Here is a 16,328-nt window from a genome sequence, read left to right as displayed (position 1 = left end):
GTGACATCGGCGGAGGCAACGTAAAGGCTGGACCTGAACTGGAGGAGAATGTCCGAGGCCAACCCTTTCGTCATGATATCAGCCAGCTGCTGTGTGGTGGGGACGTGGAATTCACCCAGCGCGACGCGCTCCCGGACAAAGTGGATGTCAAGCTCCACATGTTTGGTGCGCCGATGATGAACTGGGTTCGCCGACAGGTACACAGCTGAAACATTGTCGCAGTAGACGATCGTCGCTGCTCGGAGAGGAAGGAGAAGCCCGCCAAGCAGCTGACGAAGCCACACACATTCAGCGACGGCGTTGGCCACCCCTCTGTACTCAGCTTCCGCGCTGGAACGGGACACCGTCGCCTGGCGTTTGGACGACCAGGAAACGAGGGCGTCGCCAAGATAGACGCAGCAGCCGGAGGTGGAGCGCCGGGTGTCAGGGCACCCGGCCCAGTTGGTGTCGGTGTAGGCGCGGAGTTCCAGCATAGACGAAGCAGGAAGATGAAGCCCGAGCGACAACGAGCCACACACGTAGCGCAGGACTCGTTTGATCAAGTTCTGGTGGCACTCCCGTGGATCGTGCATATGGAGGCAGATCTGCTGCACCGCGTAGGCGAGCTCTGGGCACGTGATCGTCAGATACTGGAGAGCGCCGACGAGGCTGCGGTACGCGGAGGGGTCGGCGACGCGCGGCCCGTCAGCCTGGGGCAGCTTGCCCTTGGTGTCGATGGGTGTCGGCGAAGACTTGCAGGAGTCCATGCCAGCACGCTCAAGGATGTCCTCAGCATACTGTTCCTGACAGAGGAAGAAGCCGGCAGCAGAGCGTGTCACACGGATGCCAAGGAAGAAGTGGAGTGGACCCAGATCCTTCATGGCAAATTCCGCGGCGAGCCGAGCGACGATGCGGTGAAGAAGAGCCGGCGTGGATGCAGTGAGGATTATGTCATCGACATAAAGGAGCAAGAAGGCCGCTTCGTTGCCGGAGACGTAGGTGAACAACGACGAGTCCGAGCGCGTGGCAGTGAAGCCGATCGTCCGCAAGAACCCAACGAAGCACAAAAACCAGGCTCTCGGGGCCTGCTTGAGGCCGTAGAGCGATTTCGCGAGCCGGCAGACATGATCGGGCTTGGCGGGGTCGATGAAGCCACCTGGTTGCAGACAATAAACCTCCTCGTTGAGCGTGCCGTGGAGAAATGCGTTCTTCATGTCGAGCTAGTGGACGGGCCACCGGCGCGAGGCAGCGATGGTGAGCACAGTGCGAATGGTGGCAGGCTTGACGGCCACCGGGGAGAAAGTTTCACCGTAGTCGACGCCGACGCGCTGATGAAAGCCTCTGACCACCCACCGTGCTTTATAACGCTCAAGCGAGCCGTCAGCACGGGTTTTGTGGCGGAAGACCCATTTGCCGGTGATGAGGTTCGCCCGGGGAGGCCGGGGCACGAGCTCCCAGGTAGGGTTGCTGACGAGGGCCGCAAATTCCTCCCGCTTGGCCGCGAGCCAGTTAGAATCGCGGACGGTGACGCGGATGGAGCTGGGGAGCGGTGAGATCGGCAGTGCTCGGCGAGGCGGTGGCGGCGTCGTAGTAGCGAGGGTTGGGCCGAAAGATGTCGGCCTGCCCTCGCGTGACCATTTGACGCGGAGGAGACGGCGGTGGCGCAGTCGGAGGCGAGGTCGACACAGCCGAGTCGTCAGAAGGAGCGTGCGGTGCAGTTTCTGAATCAAAACCGCAGACAGTCGAGGGCAAGGCAGACGATGAAGTAGAGTCGTGCGATGGAGATCGGACGGTCTCGTTCGAACGCGCCGAGCGCGCGCGAGTCCGACAGATCCGAGCGGTCCACCGAAGATCCAGCAGCCCCTGTTAAAAGCGGCGATTCACGCGCGGCGGCCGGGCCGGGCACAGTGGATCGCATAGCTGGTACAACAGGGCGATGGAGAACCTACAAAACAGGGGCAGTCGCAGGTGGTACAGGAGCATCTGCAGGTGGAGTAGTGGGTGGTTTAGTGGCGAAGGGGAAGATGTCTTCATGGAAATACACATGACGAGAAGTGAGCACGCGCCGCGAGACAGGATCAAAACACCGATACCCACGGTGATCAGAGGGATAACCCAGGAACACACACGCAGTGGAGCGACGGTCAAGCTTGTGACGTGCGGTGGAAGTGGTATTGGGGTAGCAAAGGCACCCAAACACGCGGGGATGGCCATAGTCAGGAGCGACGCCGAGCAGCAACTCATGAGGTGTGCGCGGTGTGCTGGTGTGACAGGGTCGTCTGTTGAGCAGAAAGGTAGCAGTGTTGAGGGCTTCAGCCCAGAAGCGAGGCGTCATGGAAGCGTGCAGAAGGAGAGTGCGCACACTATCATTCAGGGTACGGAGAGTGCGTTCTGCTTTACCGTTTTGCTCACTGGTGTAAGGACAGGAGAGACGAAGGACAGTGCCATGCGTTGCGAAGAAATCACGGGAAGAAGCGTTGTCAAATTCGTGCCCGTGGTAAGTCTGAAGAGAAAAAATGGGTAGTTGAAACTGAGTGCGTACATATGCAAAGAAGTCACGCAAGATGAGAGGCACGTCAGACTTGTGTTTCAGTGGGAAAGTCCACACAAAATGGGTGTAATCATCGAGAATTACTAAGTAGAACTGATAACCCGAGATGCTAACAACAGGCGAGGTCCATACATCAAGATGTAAAAATTGGAAGGGAAAGTATGTACAATTATTAGACTCATGAAAAGGTAAACGAGTGTGTTTCCCTACGCGACAGGCATCACATAGATGTAATGCAGACTTGCTGAAACTAAACTGAAGCTGACTAGCAACATGCTGAACTGAGGCAGAACCTGGGTGCCCAAGGCGCTGATGAAGTAGATCGACAGCAGCAACGCCAGCGAACGGGGAGTGCGCCGGGGAGGAAGCTGCGACAGGGTACAAATCACCGGGGGAGTCACATCGGAGAATCGCCGCCCTGGTTCGAAGGTCCTTAACAGAGAAGCCAAGCAAGTCAAATTCAACTGTAACAGGGTTATCGCGACATAACTGATGAACAGACATAAGATCTTTGATAAGAGATGGAGCAAGTTGCACATTGCGCAATTGGAGAGGGGAAGTGCCGGTGATGAGAGAGCCTGCACCCGTGTGCGTGATGGGTAGGTGCTCACCACTGCCGACGATAATGTGAGAGTGAGAACTGGAAGGATAAATAGTGTGGAGATTACCAGGGGAGTTGGTCATGTGAGACGCGGCGCCGGAATCCATATACCAGTCTGAGGAACCGCCAGAGGAAGACGGCCCGGCAGTGGCGCTGTGAAGAGCGGCCTGCAGTGAGGCCATGTCCAGGGGCTGGTACGGCGTGACCGGTCCACCAGGGGCGCCATACGGAGGCGGCGCGGCATAGCCTGGAGGTGGCGGAGCGTAGCCGTAGCCGTAGTTGTACACACTCGGGGTTGGAGCATGGGGAGCGGCGAACATCGCCTGTTGGTGTGGAGTGCCGGGGCGGGGGCCGAGGACGCCAGCCCCCGGAGCACGCCACGGCATGGGCCAGGCTTGTACGAGCCCAGTCTAGGAGTTGGCTCCTGGAGCAGGAGCAGGAAGACCGCTCGGGTGTGGGACGCCAGGCGGGGCCGAGGGAGAGCCGCCTCCACCACCACGACCGCGGCGGTGCTGGCGGCCACGTCCACGGGAGGTGCCAGTGTCGGAGGAGGGCGGGGACGGCGTCGGTGGCGAGGCAGGTGGGGGCAGAGGAGGAACGCCCGCGCCGCGCCCGGCGACCAGGGCGTGCGCCCCCTGCTGGCGCGCACTCTGTTCAGCACGAAGTTCCTCAAGCAGGAGGAAGGAGCGCGCCTGAAGAAACGAGGGAAGCGGGGTCCGCGCCTGAGGTGCCGGATGGCCCCATGGTACTGGCGCCCGAGCCCGCGGAGGAGATGGAAGAGTTGTTGAGTGTCGTCCATGGGCTGGCCGAGATCACGCAGCTGGTCGGTGTACGACTTGAACTTCGTGCAGTACTGCATGATGGTCATGTCGCCTTGCACGACGGCGTGGTACTCGGCGTCGACGTAGACGACGCGAGCAAGTTGATTGTCGAGGAAGATGCCGTCGATGGCCGCCCACACGGTGAGCGCCGTGTCTTCGTTTTGCATCACGGCGTCGAGGAGGTCCGGCGCGACGGTGGTGTTGAGCCAGTGAAGGACGGCATGGTCAGCCATCACCCACTCGGGATCGTCGGGGCGCTGAACGGCGTCGGCGTCGACGTGGTCGTGCAGCCCGAACATGCTGATGACCGTGTCGAAGTGGCGGTGCCACTGCGCGTAGTTGCCGGCGAGGAGATCCAGAGTGACAGGCACGTGCCCGCGGATGTCGATCGTCTGCAAGACCGACGAGGGGAGAGTAGTAACTGGCGGCACGACAACGGTTGGCGGCGAAGCGGCAACCGGCACGGCGGGCAGGATCGCAGGAGGAGGTGGAACAGGGGCGACGGGAGCGGCGGAACCGTCAGGTGCAGGAGGAGGAGGAGCATCGCCCATGGCAGCGGAAGAGGGATCGATGACCGGAGCAAAAGGATGGATCGGGTCAGGGGTATCTGATACCATGTTTGAGGGAGAAGCAATGAGACTCAACGCACAATCATTAGCTCATCGGTTAGGGGTAATATACAGATTACAGGAGGCCACAGCCGAGGCGATCGTGCGCCACTACACACTGATCGTGTCCCACGATCACACGCACTCACACGTACAGAGGTTGACTAAATACAGGTGTAGTATGGCGTATATACAGTGTACTCTAACATCCCGAAACTCGTTTGCTCGCTTATTAAGCTCATTAATCTTATAACAAGCTTAAAACATTGATCAGCTCAAGCTTTTCGTCTAGTCATAGTCAGAGGCCTTGCGAGTCGGGCAGCACACAGTGGAACACCGCAACCAGCAACTAGTGCGCATAGACGGCGGGTGGCTGGGTGCTGCGCACAGGTAAACTGTTCTGACTTCTTTTTTCATGCGGGCTTTGGTAGCGGTTCTGGCTAGGGATGCTGCATCGGAGAAAATAATGTTCATAGTTATAGTTCAACGCTGAAATTATGTTTTCTGAATACATAATCGTGCAAACAGGAATCCTGTTCCCCCACTTGTAGGTAAATCCGAACAAAATTGCAGCGATGGAATGTGATTAAAAAATTATTGCATGTACTTTGTTTACTGCGCTTTTAGGGCATCCACATCCTGACGCTTAAACAGGGATCGGTGCTGATTGACAGTTTCAAGGTCTAAACCCAGTCTCATGCATGACACGAACATAAAAAGTTGAATCGGGCGCTTCCTCACTTTTTGGACTGCGTCATAAAAAGCGGAACGACCATGGACAGGGAGTCATGTTAGCATGAAGTCACGCAGTAGCCAGCGACGAGGTTGTTCGGCGTGGCCATGGACGACAAGTCTTAGTCGGTACTGTGCCACCGCTGGGCGACAAAGTCATTCGGTGGCGACATGGACAAGAGCAACACACGAACCCTAACTCGTGCGATCGGAGTTACGTACGTACCTCATACATAAGTAATTGGGATTGAAAATGGAACTAGGTAAAGTGGAGTTACGTGCTTTAAGATTGACATCAGGATGTGGCATTCATTGAAATGGGTCTCACCTGGCTTGAACTTTTTTCGGATTTTATAGTCTCCCAGACTCATGGGGGCACGCCAGGTGAGATGAAATTAATGTGAAAAGAAAAGGCACCCTGGCCAGTGACAAAGCCACGCAAAATTTTTAACAGTGAAGAGTAACATACACTAGTAAAAACGTACACATATCCCTAGAGTATATTACTACCTTTGGTAATGGGTAATCACATAAGTGTGGTGCCATACACTAATGGGTAGTAACATAAGTGTGATGTCATATAAAGCTTCATTTATTAGGATATAGAGTCATATTGTATTGATATGTGTGATGTTACTCATAGTACGAGAGTTACTCAAACTATCTCTCTCCTCATTAACTCATTGTCACATAGGCAAATTTGCTAAGTTGGACTCGATATTACTGTTGAAGTTACTCCCACTGTGGCTAGTCTTAAGAGCATCTATAACCGGACCTCTCAAACCAGCCTCATACGCCCGTGCGGGCCGCCCAATCACTGCCCGGTCACGATTTTTTGACCTAGACGGGCCTCTCAAACGGCCCTAGAATATGGGAGGGATATGCGGGCGCCTGGGCACGCCCGCCACATCGGACTGACGAAGGGGTGCCAGCCGAAAACGCCCTCAAACCCGGCGGTCTGAAGCTCGTCTCCTCGTTCGGACCGGTGGCGCCGCGTCGCGCAGCACCGGCGGGCCACATAGTGCATTGCCCGGCTATTTAAGTCGACCGGCGGCACTGAAACCATACCATCCATCCACATTTTTCTCCTCCTGTCCGCCGCCGCCGCCGCCACTTTTCACTCCACCCGTCCGCCTAGTAGCCATGCCCCCACGCCGTCGTGTGAGGAGCGGGCCCTTCTGACGCCGGAGCGACGGCTCGAGCTCCTTCAGCAGATTCGGGCTAGGCGCGAAGCCCAGATCGCCGCGGGGCTACCTCCGGATGCAGTGGATTCGGAGGAGGAGGAGGAGGAGGAGGAGGAGGAGGATGAGCCGGAGGAGGAGGATGTAGGGGACGCTGGCGACGAGGATCTGCAAGCGGAGCAGTAGGCCATCCTCGATTCCCTCCGGTCGAAGTCGGCTACGGAGGCAAGACGCCGTCACCGGCAGAAGATAGAGGCGCAAGAGGCCGCGGAGGAGGCGGAAATGTTCGCCTACATGGATGAGGTCAAGTAGGAGGAGGATGAGCTGGAGCCCTCCTACCCGTCTGTCCAGCCGGCGCCCAGCACCTTTGTCGTGGACATCTCCGACGACGAAGAGTAGCTAGGGTAGTACATGGATATAGTATGTAGGATTACTTTTGCATGCTTTGTATGAATCTAGGGGATGAAATATGAGAGGTGGATGCAAAGTGGCTAATTTGATGCATGCCCGGTCACTATCCGCGGACATGTCCGTAGGCCATTGAGGAACCGGATTTGCAATGTCCGGTTATAGATGCTCTAACATCCGTTGTGATGTACTAGCAAAATGTTTAATTCAGACAGTTGGATGACGTATCCTGTAAAGATATTAAGCCTGAAAGGTGTAAGCGCCAGCAAGAGTCATAAGGCTCGGCGGCACGAGCCGGCACACAGCGGGCGCGTGCCCGCGCGTCTACAGCGCGTGGCGTCACCATGCCGACACCCGCGCTACGTGCACGCACACCCATATGCTGCCGTACCTTGAAAACGTATAGCACGGGGATTAAGATACTCCATAGCTTGGTGCAAATGGAATCCTTCGTCGTTTTGCGTGTTGTCTTATTTTATTTTACACAAATGACCATCACACCTTTTCCACTTACTGGATAAATTACACCAGTTAAGGACACAAGGAAAACGAAAATCTCAGATAAAACTAAAAGCACACCGAAGTCGTTGTATCTCATTTTTCTTTGAAATCTCTAGCCAAAAAAAGTGCAGAAGACCAAAAATACTCAGGCTAGACAAACTTTATAAATACCAGACGACGACCATCCAACCGTGTACCTCAAATGCCCAAACACATTTCAAATGGAATTTGAGCAAACTGTAATTTTTTTATTTAAACCAGGCCGAATTCAACACATTTTTTTACATATTTCATTAAACAAAAGCAAACATGATAACATAGCAAAAGTTAATCTGGTCCAAATTTTCGCTGGCTTCTGTGTTCCAAGTACTTGTTGATCCCCACGTCCGCCGTGAGCTTCTTTGTTCTATTTGTAAAGAAGACAGGGAGCACACGAAAAAAATTGACATTTTGATGGGGGCAATGTTGTTGGATTGCAAATGTAACTGTTCTCATGGCTGGTATCCATTAGTTAACACTACATTAGGACAGATGTCTACGTGGTATTATTTCCGTCGCTAGTGACATTGGCTTTCCAACCAAAATAATCTCTCGGCAACCTGGTTCACATATAATTGGAATGCATTTTGGATATACCGCAGGTTTGAATTTTAAAGTTGAGAATTCATATGTCATTTAAACGTTGGTTTAGGCTGGGTGTGAACTCTATGAAATTATATCGCCTTGGAGCAACATTTAAATCAATAATATTGCATTTATTCAAAATATATTATTTTAAATACTTAGACTAGAAGAATGCCATATGAAAAAATACTACTTAGACTAGAAACCTTAAAATCATAGCCCTAGATTTGTCTCCTAATTTTTTGTAAATATTTTTTCAGGGTTTATACTACCATAGTAGAAATTGGTGATCACAGTTGTACCTGAAAGAACTACTTCTTCCAGCAAACGAGAAAAACTACTTACATCAATATCTAAATCATCAAAAAAATTAAACCGGAGGGAGTAGAATCTGGCCAATCATGTCGACGTAGAGTCAAGCGAATATTAGGCCGACACCTGGAAAGGGGTATGTGTTTTTTATGGGAAGATCGAGAAAATTAAATAATTAACCTGGCAAGTTGGTGAAGGCACAGAGAGGGTGCCGCGAGAGGACGAGCTTGTACTACATGAAATATAAGGTTGGCACATAAACCATGCATTGAATGCTTAATGTACAGGCCCTAGGAAAAAATATTTCCACATGCAGCACATGAGAAGGAATGAGATGGGTGCATAGGGGATGAATGGTGGACATTTATCTTGATTAATTTACAAATCATGGCGGTGATATCATCAATAATGAATGGCCGGATAAGGTGATATCACCGCGCTTCACCACATTTAGCAGCACAAATTCGTATAAACTCTCTCAATTTGGATCGTATCCAATTTTGTATTCAGCTATAAAATCTATTGCAATTCTTATATTACAGGTGTTGAATGACGGAGAGATGGCACTGTCTTCTATCATAGTGTTTGAAATCATGTAAGAGGGGCTTCACATATATATCATATCTTTTTAGTATTTTCTTCTGAACCATGAATGAAAGTTGAGATGCGGCTCAAACTTCCTATTGAGACTTTAAGAACGGTCCTACAAGATATACACATATTTATATAACTATCCTACAAAACCAGCTGAGACAAGGTGTAGGCCTACGTGTTTGAAAAGTGGCCACATGAACAAAGCACAAGCAATTCAAACTAACATAACAAGCGAGGAAATAAATATTGAAAGGATGATTTCTTGATCACAAGCTGGAATTTTATATAGGGCAAGCTAGAATCCAGTGGTCCTATTACGTTAGAAGTGGTCCAAAGAAATATTCATTCGTACTCTTTTGGGGTTTTGTTTAAGGAATCTACAGTTGGCTTCCCAAAATATTTTCTGTTGGTCTAGTCCATAACGTTATTACTTCAATAATTCCCAATTCATCTAATATTGTTTGATATTGTATATGTATAAAACAAAATAAAGATTGGTTGAAGCGAGTGTGTTGCCACCATAGAGGCCGCCTAGGCTAGTATCAACTACTTGCCAGTACACACAAAAAAAGTCTGTACAAGATTGGAGAACAATAAGCTTCCTAACAGACTCTTTCCGGTTCATCAAAAACGAACCAAGAAATGTTTATTGACCCATGGTTCAGCTGAACCTTGACTATCTGCCTTTTTTTCATGTGGACATAGGAGCTAGTTTTGTAGGCTATTGCAGCTTGGCATATTTTCAATCCCACCTAGCACACGAACTAATGCAAAGCACATAGGCAATAACATAAAAAAATACTTCAAATTTAAGAAGATTTGTTTTGCTTACATTGTGCATGTTTGTGTCTTATAACATGCAAATTTTCAAGAAGAACTCATATGTTTTGTGTGTTGTGAAAAAATAACCATGCTCCAAAAAACAAAAAATTGGATACTTTGCACATGGCATGGATTTTGAGTGGAACATAATCGACATCTACGGTCTTGAAACATGAAACTGTTGGTTCAGCAAATCTTCTCACCCCAAACGATTTACATCAAGAATAAGGTAAGACCCTTTGCTTTGTTTGCATTGTTGGATCATATATAGTGTTTTAGGGAAAGTCCAATAATTAATAAGACATTTTTATGCGCTCCACAACATCTGAAGGTAATTAATGTTTGCATACTCCTAAAAGAATCATACTCCATCCGTCTAGGTGCATTAGGCATCTAAGAAGGTGCATCGTAACCTAGGCGTGAAGAGATTGGGCTAGAACAAAAATTGAATTGTAGAGGAAGCCAATCACATCATTCCTTTCTCAACTGAAGACGTGCTATTAATTATGAGATCCCTTCAAATCCTAATAGCGTGCTGCAGAAATTGCATGCACTGGTCCTCCAATTAATAGATGTGGTATAATTAATATGCATCCAACTAGTACTACTGTTTCGCGCCTTAGCGTTTTAGGAGTAATTGATTTTTGTTAGATGCCTAATGCACCGAGACTGGTGGAGTAGTGGTTATCTCTAGCAATTAATTCTTAGTATTATCTCTAGCAACTAATGTTTGCATGCTCCTAAAAATATAGAAAAGTGTGAAGAGAAAACCCTTAACTAAAAGAAATCAAACGTATTGTCATTTCTCTCCCTTCAAACTCATACACCATCCTATGTGGCACTGCTAAGATGACACCATTGTATGTGCCCTAAGAAAACATCACTTTCATAAGCCTCCACGTCATAAATAGAGATGTCAAGAAAAAACATGCTAGACAATAGTTTATTTCTTACTATAATCGGTGGCAGTTAGTATTTTGCATGGCTACAATATTTGTGGTCATTAAAATTTGAGTATAAAATATGTGACTACAAGATAACTAGTAGTATGATGGAGAAAAAACGTCTTCTCCCAAGTGATAAGAGGATTTTGTGGGAAAGCTAAACTGAGGTTTTGTAGCTGTCCTTTTCCCATTCCGTCTCTTCTTCCAAGTGATCAAGAATCATACTGGTTAAGAGGATTTCGAATTTAGGTTTAGTATGAAAATAGTACTACATGACATCTCTAATCAAAATAGTTAATAATGGGAGGTCTATTGTAGTACCGAAACTACATCATCTCTCGCTCTATAAATATAAGCCAATGACTTTGGAACTGGCTAATAACTCCATAGGGCCTATGATTGATAGTCAATTTTAATCATCACAGCAAAAATTGGATTAGGGATTCAGGGTATCTTTCTCCACTACTAGTAGCTTTTTTTTTTTTTGAGAAACTCAACTACTACTACTGGCCGCTACTTCTGGCCGCTCACAAAGAATATTGCCAAGGCTAGGTAGCTAGTACGTTCCATCTGCAGCCTTCCAAAAATACTGCCCAACTGTCTGTGATGGATCACCGCCCATGGTTTTGGGTACCGGCCGAGAAAAACGGATACCGGGCGGTTACCGCGTTTCTCGCCGCCCCACGAGGAATACCTATACCGAGCAAAAAATACCGAATTTTTTAAATAATTTAAATTTGAATTCTCAAGGTCTAATAAAGAAATTTGTTTCTCATATGAGACAACTGTCTTGCTCTGGTGTAGTGGTAAGCATCTGTTATGCGCCTCGGGAGGTAGCTGGGTCGAACTCGCGACCTGAACACAGCTAATAGCGCACGCAGTTGAGGTACCACTGAGCTACTACCTCCTTGTTGAATGACTTCAGTTCAAGGTATTATTATATCTAATTTAAAATTGTTTGAATTCAAAATTCAATTTTAAATTTCGTCCGAAATTTATTCGGTATTTCTCGGTAACCGTGGTTACCGGGAATATCACCCACCCACGAGAAAATTGGCCTATTTGGGATCCAAAACCATGTCACCGCCAGCTATACGGGGACCCGTCCGCGAACATCTTCTCTCAGCTGGAGGCGCAGATCTTCTCCGGCCAGCTGCCGCCGTCACCGCCGTGGCCGAATCTCGACGTTGACCTCGACCTGGACCTCGACGTTCTCGAGGACGACGTCGTCCGCGAGCTCCCAGGAAGGCCGGCAAACGCGGCATCGTCAGGCTCCGGCTCCGGCGGCCCCGGCTCCCAGAAGAAGCTCAGTCACAACGCGTACGAGCGCGACCGCCGGAAGCAGCTCAACGAGCTCTACCTCTCACTCCGTTCTCTCCTGCCGGACGCCGACCACACTGTAAGCTATAGCTACATACACCTATGATATCAGTGTCAGGAGAGGTAGCATGAGAGGAATCAAGAGTTCCTGATGTGCTTTTGCTGCCTTGTGGTGCTGCAGAAGAAGCGGAGTATTCCGACGACGGTGTGTCGAGCGCTCAAGTACATCCCCGAGCTGCAGAAACAGGTGGGGAATCTAGAGAAGAAGAAAGAGAAACTGGCTAGTGCCAACTGCAAACCAGGGGTACTGAGCGTGAGCGGCAGCATAGCTCCAACTGTGTCCGCTACTTGCCTCAACGACAAGGAAATCATGGTTCAGATTAGCTTGCTGAGAGGTACGGATGCTGCTACAGCTCTACCTCTTTCCAAGTGTATAAATGTACTGGAGAACGAAGGACTTGAGCTCGTCAGTTCATCGACTTCGTGCACCTTTGGAACAAAATGTTCTATAACCTCCATCTTCAGGTAAATCTTTTTCTGTTAATACTAATCATAAGGTGGATGCATACAACACACACCACAATCATATACAAACACATAGCATTTACAATTTTTTTATCGATGAAAGACATTCATTCAATCAATACATCATGGATTCATGGTGATAACCATCCAGGCTTTGCATAGCACGATGCACACAACATTTACGAGTTACACACATGTTTCTAATATTGGATATTAATTGTATGGCCACTGACATGGTTACACCTGCTCTGTTGTATCTTGTATGACATGTTCTACCTTGTTGACGCATAATGTGCTGCCTAGTCTCTTCCATCATATCGGTCTTTTGGTTGCATTGGCTAGAGCATGCACTTCTACATGGTATCAGAGTCAAGAGGTCTTGAGTTAAAAACCCGGCTGGCGCAATTAAATTGCAGCCCACTTTCGGTCCACATTTAGGCCTGAGGGAGCCACACGTGAGGGGGAGTGTTGACGTATAATGTGTTGCCTAGTCTCTTTCATCAGATCGGTCTTTTGGTTGCATTGGCTAGAGCATGCACTTCTACATACCTCAGTTACCTGTTAGACTATTACATGTCACCAACTATATTGAAAGAAACGCCCGCAACGTCATCCCCTATGGCAACACAAGAGGCACTCCTTCACCGCCGCACGAAACCCTCTCGAACCACATCCCCTTCCCTCACCACCGCCAAGCAAAACCCCTCAGAAGTAGGTGGCGGTGGGGTCGTGTTGCCACCCCCTCTCTCATCCTCGCATCTCATCCTCCTTGCCGCTCCGGTGCTTTGGAGTGATAGTGGATCTCCTCGCCGGATCCCACCCCACTCAAGCTCTGGGTCAGCTGCTGCCGTGACTCACCCTCCTTCAATTATGGGGCCGCGGATTCTTTTAGGGGCTGGAGTGCAGCCTCCTCCGACTGTTGGATCCCAGGGGTTGTAGCTAGCGGGATTGCGTCCTCTAGCTCCTGGTCCAGTCCTTTGGCCACTGCGGAGCCAGCCCTCTACTAGCCAGGAGCGACCGTCAAGGTTGTCCTCTTCTGGATCTGGTGTCCTAGTGCTTAGCGCTTAGCCGCTAGGTGGTCCATTCGGAAGTAGGAGCCGCTTCTCATGCTAACCGTGGTGGCACCGGCCGGCCACCCGAGTGGTGGATTCAGTGTCCACTGAAGGATCTTCATGAGGGTTCCTCTTTTCGGTGGCTGCTGTCAGTGGCTTGCACTGGCGAGCTTGCAGGTGCAGCCGGAAGGCCCCTTTGTGTATTTTGGTGGCTCTCACTTCAGCCAGTTTGCATTCGGTGGTGAGAATCTATGGGTGTCGGCTTGATGCAAAGGGCATGGTTGGGCAGCAATGGTTGTGGTGCAGTCACGACAAGACTATCATGCCCTTGTAGGAGTGGGCTGCGAAAAGTGGTAGCAACAACACTTGATTGACATTAATTTGGTAATGGTTCTTGAGTACCCAATCTCGATCTCCGGGGTGAAAACCCTTGGCCTAAACAAGTTGGTTATAATTGGCAATGGTGATATTTTTGCGCCATTAACCGTGTTGATGGCATTGCTCGAATATGCTCGTACTTGTTCTTCAGGGTGAATATCTAGAATCTAGCCTTTGGAGGTTGGGTCAATGACGGCGGTGCTTGAGCGTTGTTCCCTTTCATATGGTGTTGTTGTTGAAGAATCTTTCTCATGGTCCTTGTGGTGTCAATAGATGGTTGATGCGGATATGGTCGTTATTGTACTTTATCGATCACATTTGATCCCTTTGGGGATTTTTCTTTTTCCTTGCTTAGCCATATATTTGATCTTATATGACGTTGCCTTTTGTCAGCGTGTGTTTTTCTTTTGTATGTGTGTTGATGTTGGTTGCGTGCATCCTAATTATGTAGAGCCCAGGTGTACGCCCATTGTGTTTATATCCCCTTGCTGGTTCATTTTGAGTCAATACAATCCACCCTTTATTGCAAGGATCAGTTAGACTATTTTACGTAACTAAAATGTATAAGGTCCTAGTCCTATTTGAAGGGTGCCAAAGTATTCACGGTTCTTCAGAACTTCAAATTTGGAACCTACCGTACAGTAAGTGATTTACTAGAGGTCCTACCCACACTGCCTCCGTCCTTACATGCATGCTTGGAGGGTTGAGCACATGATCTATTGCCATGTACACATAATGTTCACATCGGATAACAGGGCTTCATTAATTGGAGTTGGTTTTTTTTCCTTTTCTCCAAAAAAAAGTAATATAACTATATAAGGGCATACAATGTAAGGAAAAGGCAATCAGAACTTCTTAGCCAAAATGACAATGGTTGTGTTGAAGGGAAGTGAACACCGATGGTGATTTGGGGCTTTCTCCGATGAGGACTTGCCCCTAGAAATGACGATGCGGTAGTGTTGGCTGGTTTAGGGCTTGGTGGTGCTAGCCCATAGAATAGAGTAAATGGTCGCCCCTGATATAGAAATGGACATTACAGGCGGCTCTAATACACAACTCTCAGGTGACTTTGAGTTCCGCCTCTAGGCAATAATAGTTTATACATGTAGTTCCAAGTATTGGAGGCAGTTCTAGAACTATGATTGTTTCCCACCGGAAGAGGTGTCTAAACAAAAACCACCTCCAATACTTGTGAATTGCAAGCGGTATCCTATGATCAACTGCATCCATTAGTTTCGTGTTATAGCCAGTTTCTACCCTAGAACTGCCTGTATTTTCATTTTAGGGCTGCAAATTAACATTTGGTGCAGCTGAACATGCATTTTGAATCCAAATACACAACAAATTCCTAGCAAACACCCATCACAAATTCATCATATCACATATACATCCCCCGTCCACATTTATCTCATAAATCATAATTGCATTGCACTTCATAATATATTCATATCTTTCCACATGCAACAAAGTCCTGGTACCTAAATTCTATACAATTGTATTGAGCAAACAAAATAAATAGCCATTTTGTTTTCTTGGTAACTTTGTTGCCGTTTATTTTGTCTACCATGCATTAGAGCCAATGGGGAGAAAAAAACTTGACTCTAGTTACTCTATATTGAGCCCATGCATTAGAGCTATATGCTCAACCATATGTTATGTACTGACCCTAATGTCTTCTTAACAAGACTTCAGATTTCACATTCCAATGTGACTTTAGCTCCGTCATTGGAATTGAGGTTGAGAGATAAGATATTGTGAGATGATTCTTACATGTAGAGCACACAGATTTCTAATTGAATAGCAACTTAATAAATATAAAACATTTCTAACAAATGGTAGACTTACAGATGTTACAAATGACACAACGGTTGTCTTACTTGAACCGGCATGATCAAGCATTTTCATCCAAAAAATTAGTGCAACTAAAAAGAGACATGTCACGAATGTAACATTTTACTGGCACCACAGAAAATACTCTTGGAAAAATGATTTGTTTTGTATGACAGAAGATCACAATAGCAACCGTGTGTGTATGTATTCTTGTTTACATAAACTAAAAAAGTTTCATTCGCTACACTTAAGAAGCACACATAGGCATTGCAAAATTAATAGCCATAGTCATTGCAAAATTAGTGTCCATAGCCATTGCAAAATCTATGTGCATATGCATCAATTCAAAATAAGCTCAAATTTATTGTTTAAAACATAAACAACATACCTAATTAATGTATTTCTACAACTATAGTTGCACAAAATAAAGAATATATCTAATTAACACAATTCTACAAATATAGTTATTAAAACTACAGTTACACAACTAAAGCATCTATCCAATAAACCTAACCATATCCATGGAGGGATTATACCTCATGTTC

At 48.0% G+C, this 16,328-nt stretch overlaps 1 pseudogene; it reads left to right on the top strand.

Moving 5' to 3' along the window:
* Nucleotides 1-11,651: 11,651 nt before the first annotated feature.
* The window catches only part of LOC119361334, a 9,863-nt pseudogene continuing 5,186 nt past the window's right edge, over nt 11,652-16,328 (top strand).

Source organism: Triticum dicoccoides, chromosome 2B (genome assembly GCF_002162155.2).
Source record: "Triticum dicoccoides isolate Atlit2015 ecotype Zavitan chromosome 2B, WEW_v2.0, whole genome shotgun sequence".
NCBI classification, from domain to species: Eukaryota; Viridiplantae; Streptophyta; class Magnoliopsida; order Poales; family Poaceae; genus Triticum; species Triticum dicoccoides.
Note: the sequence above shows the minus strand (reverse complement) of the source record. Positions and strands in the feature narration are given on the sequence as shown.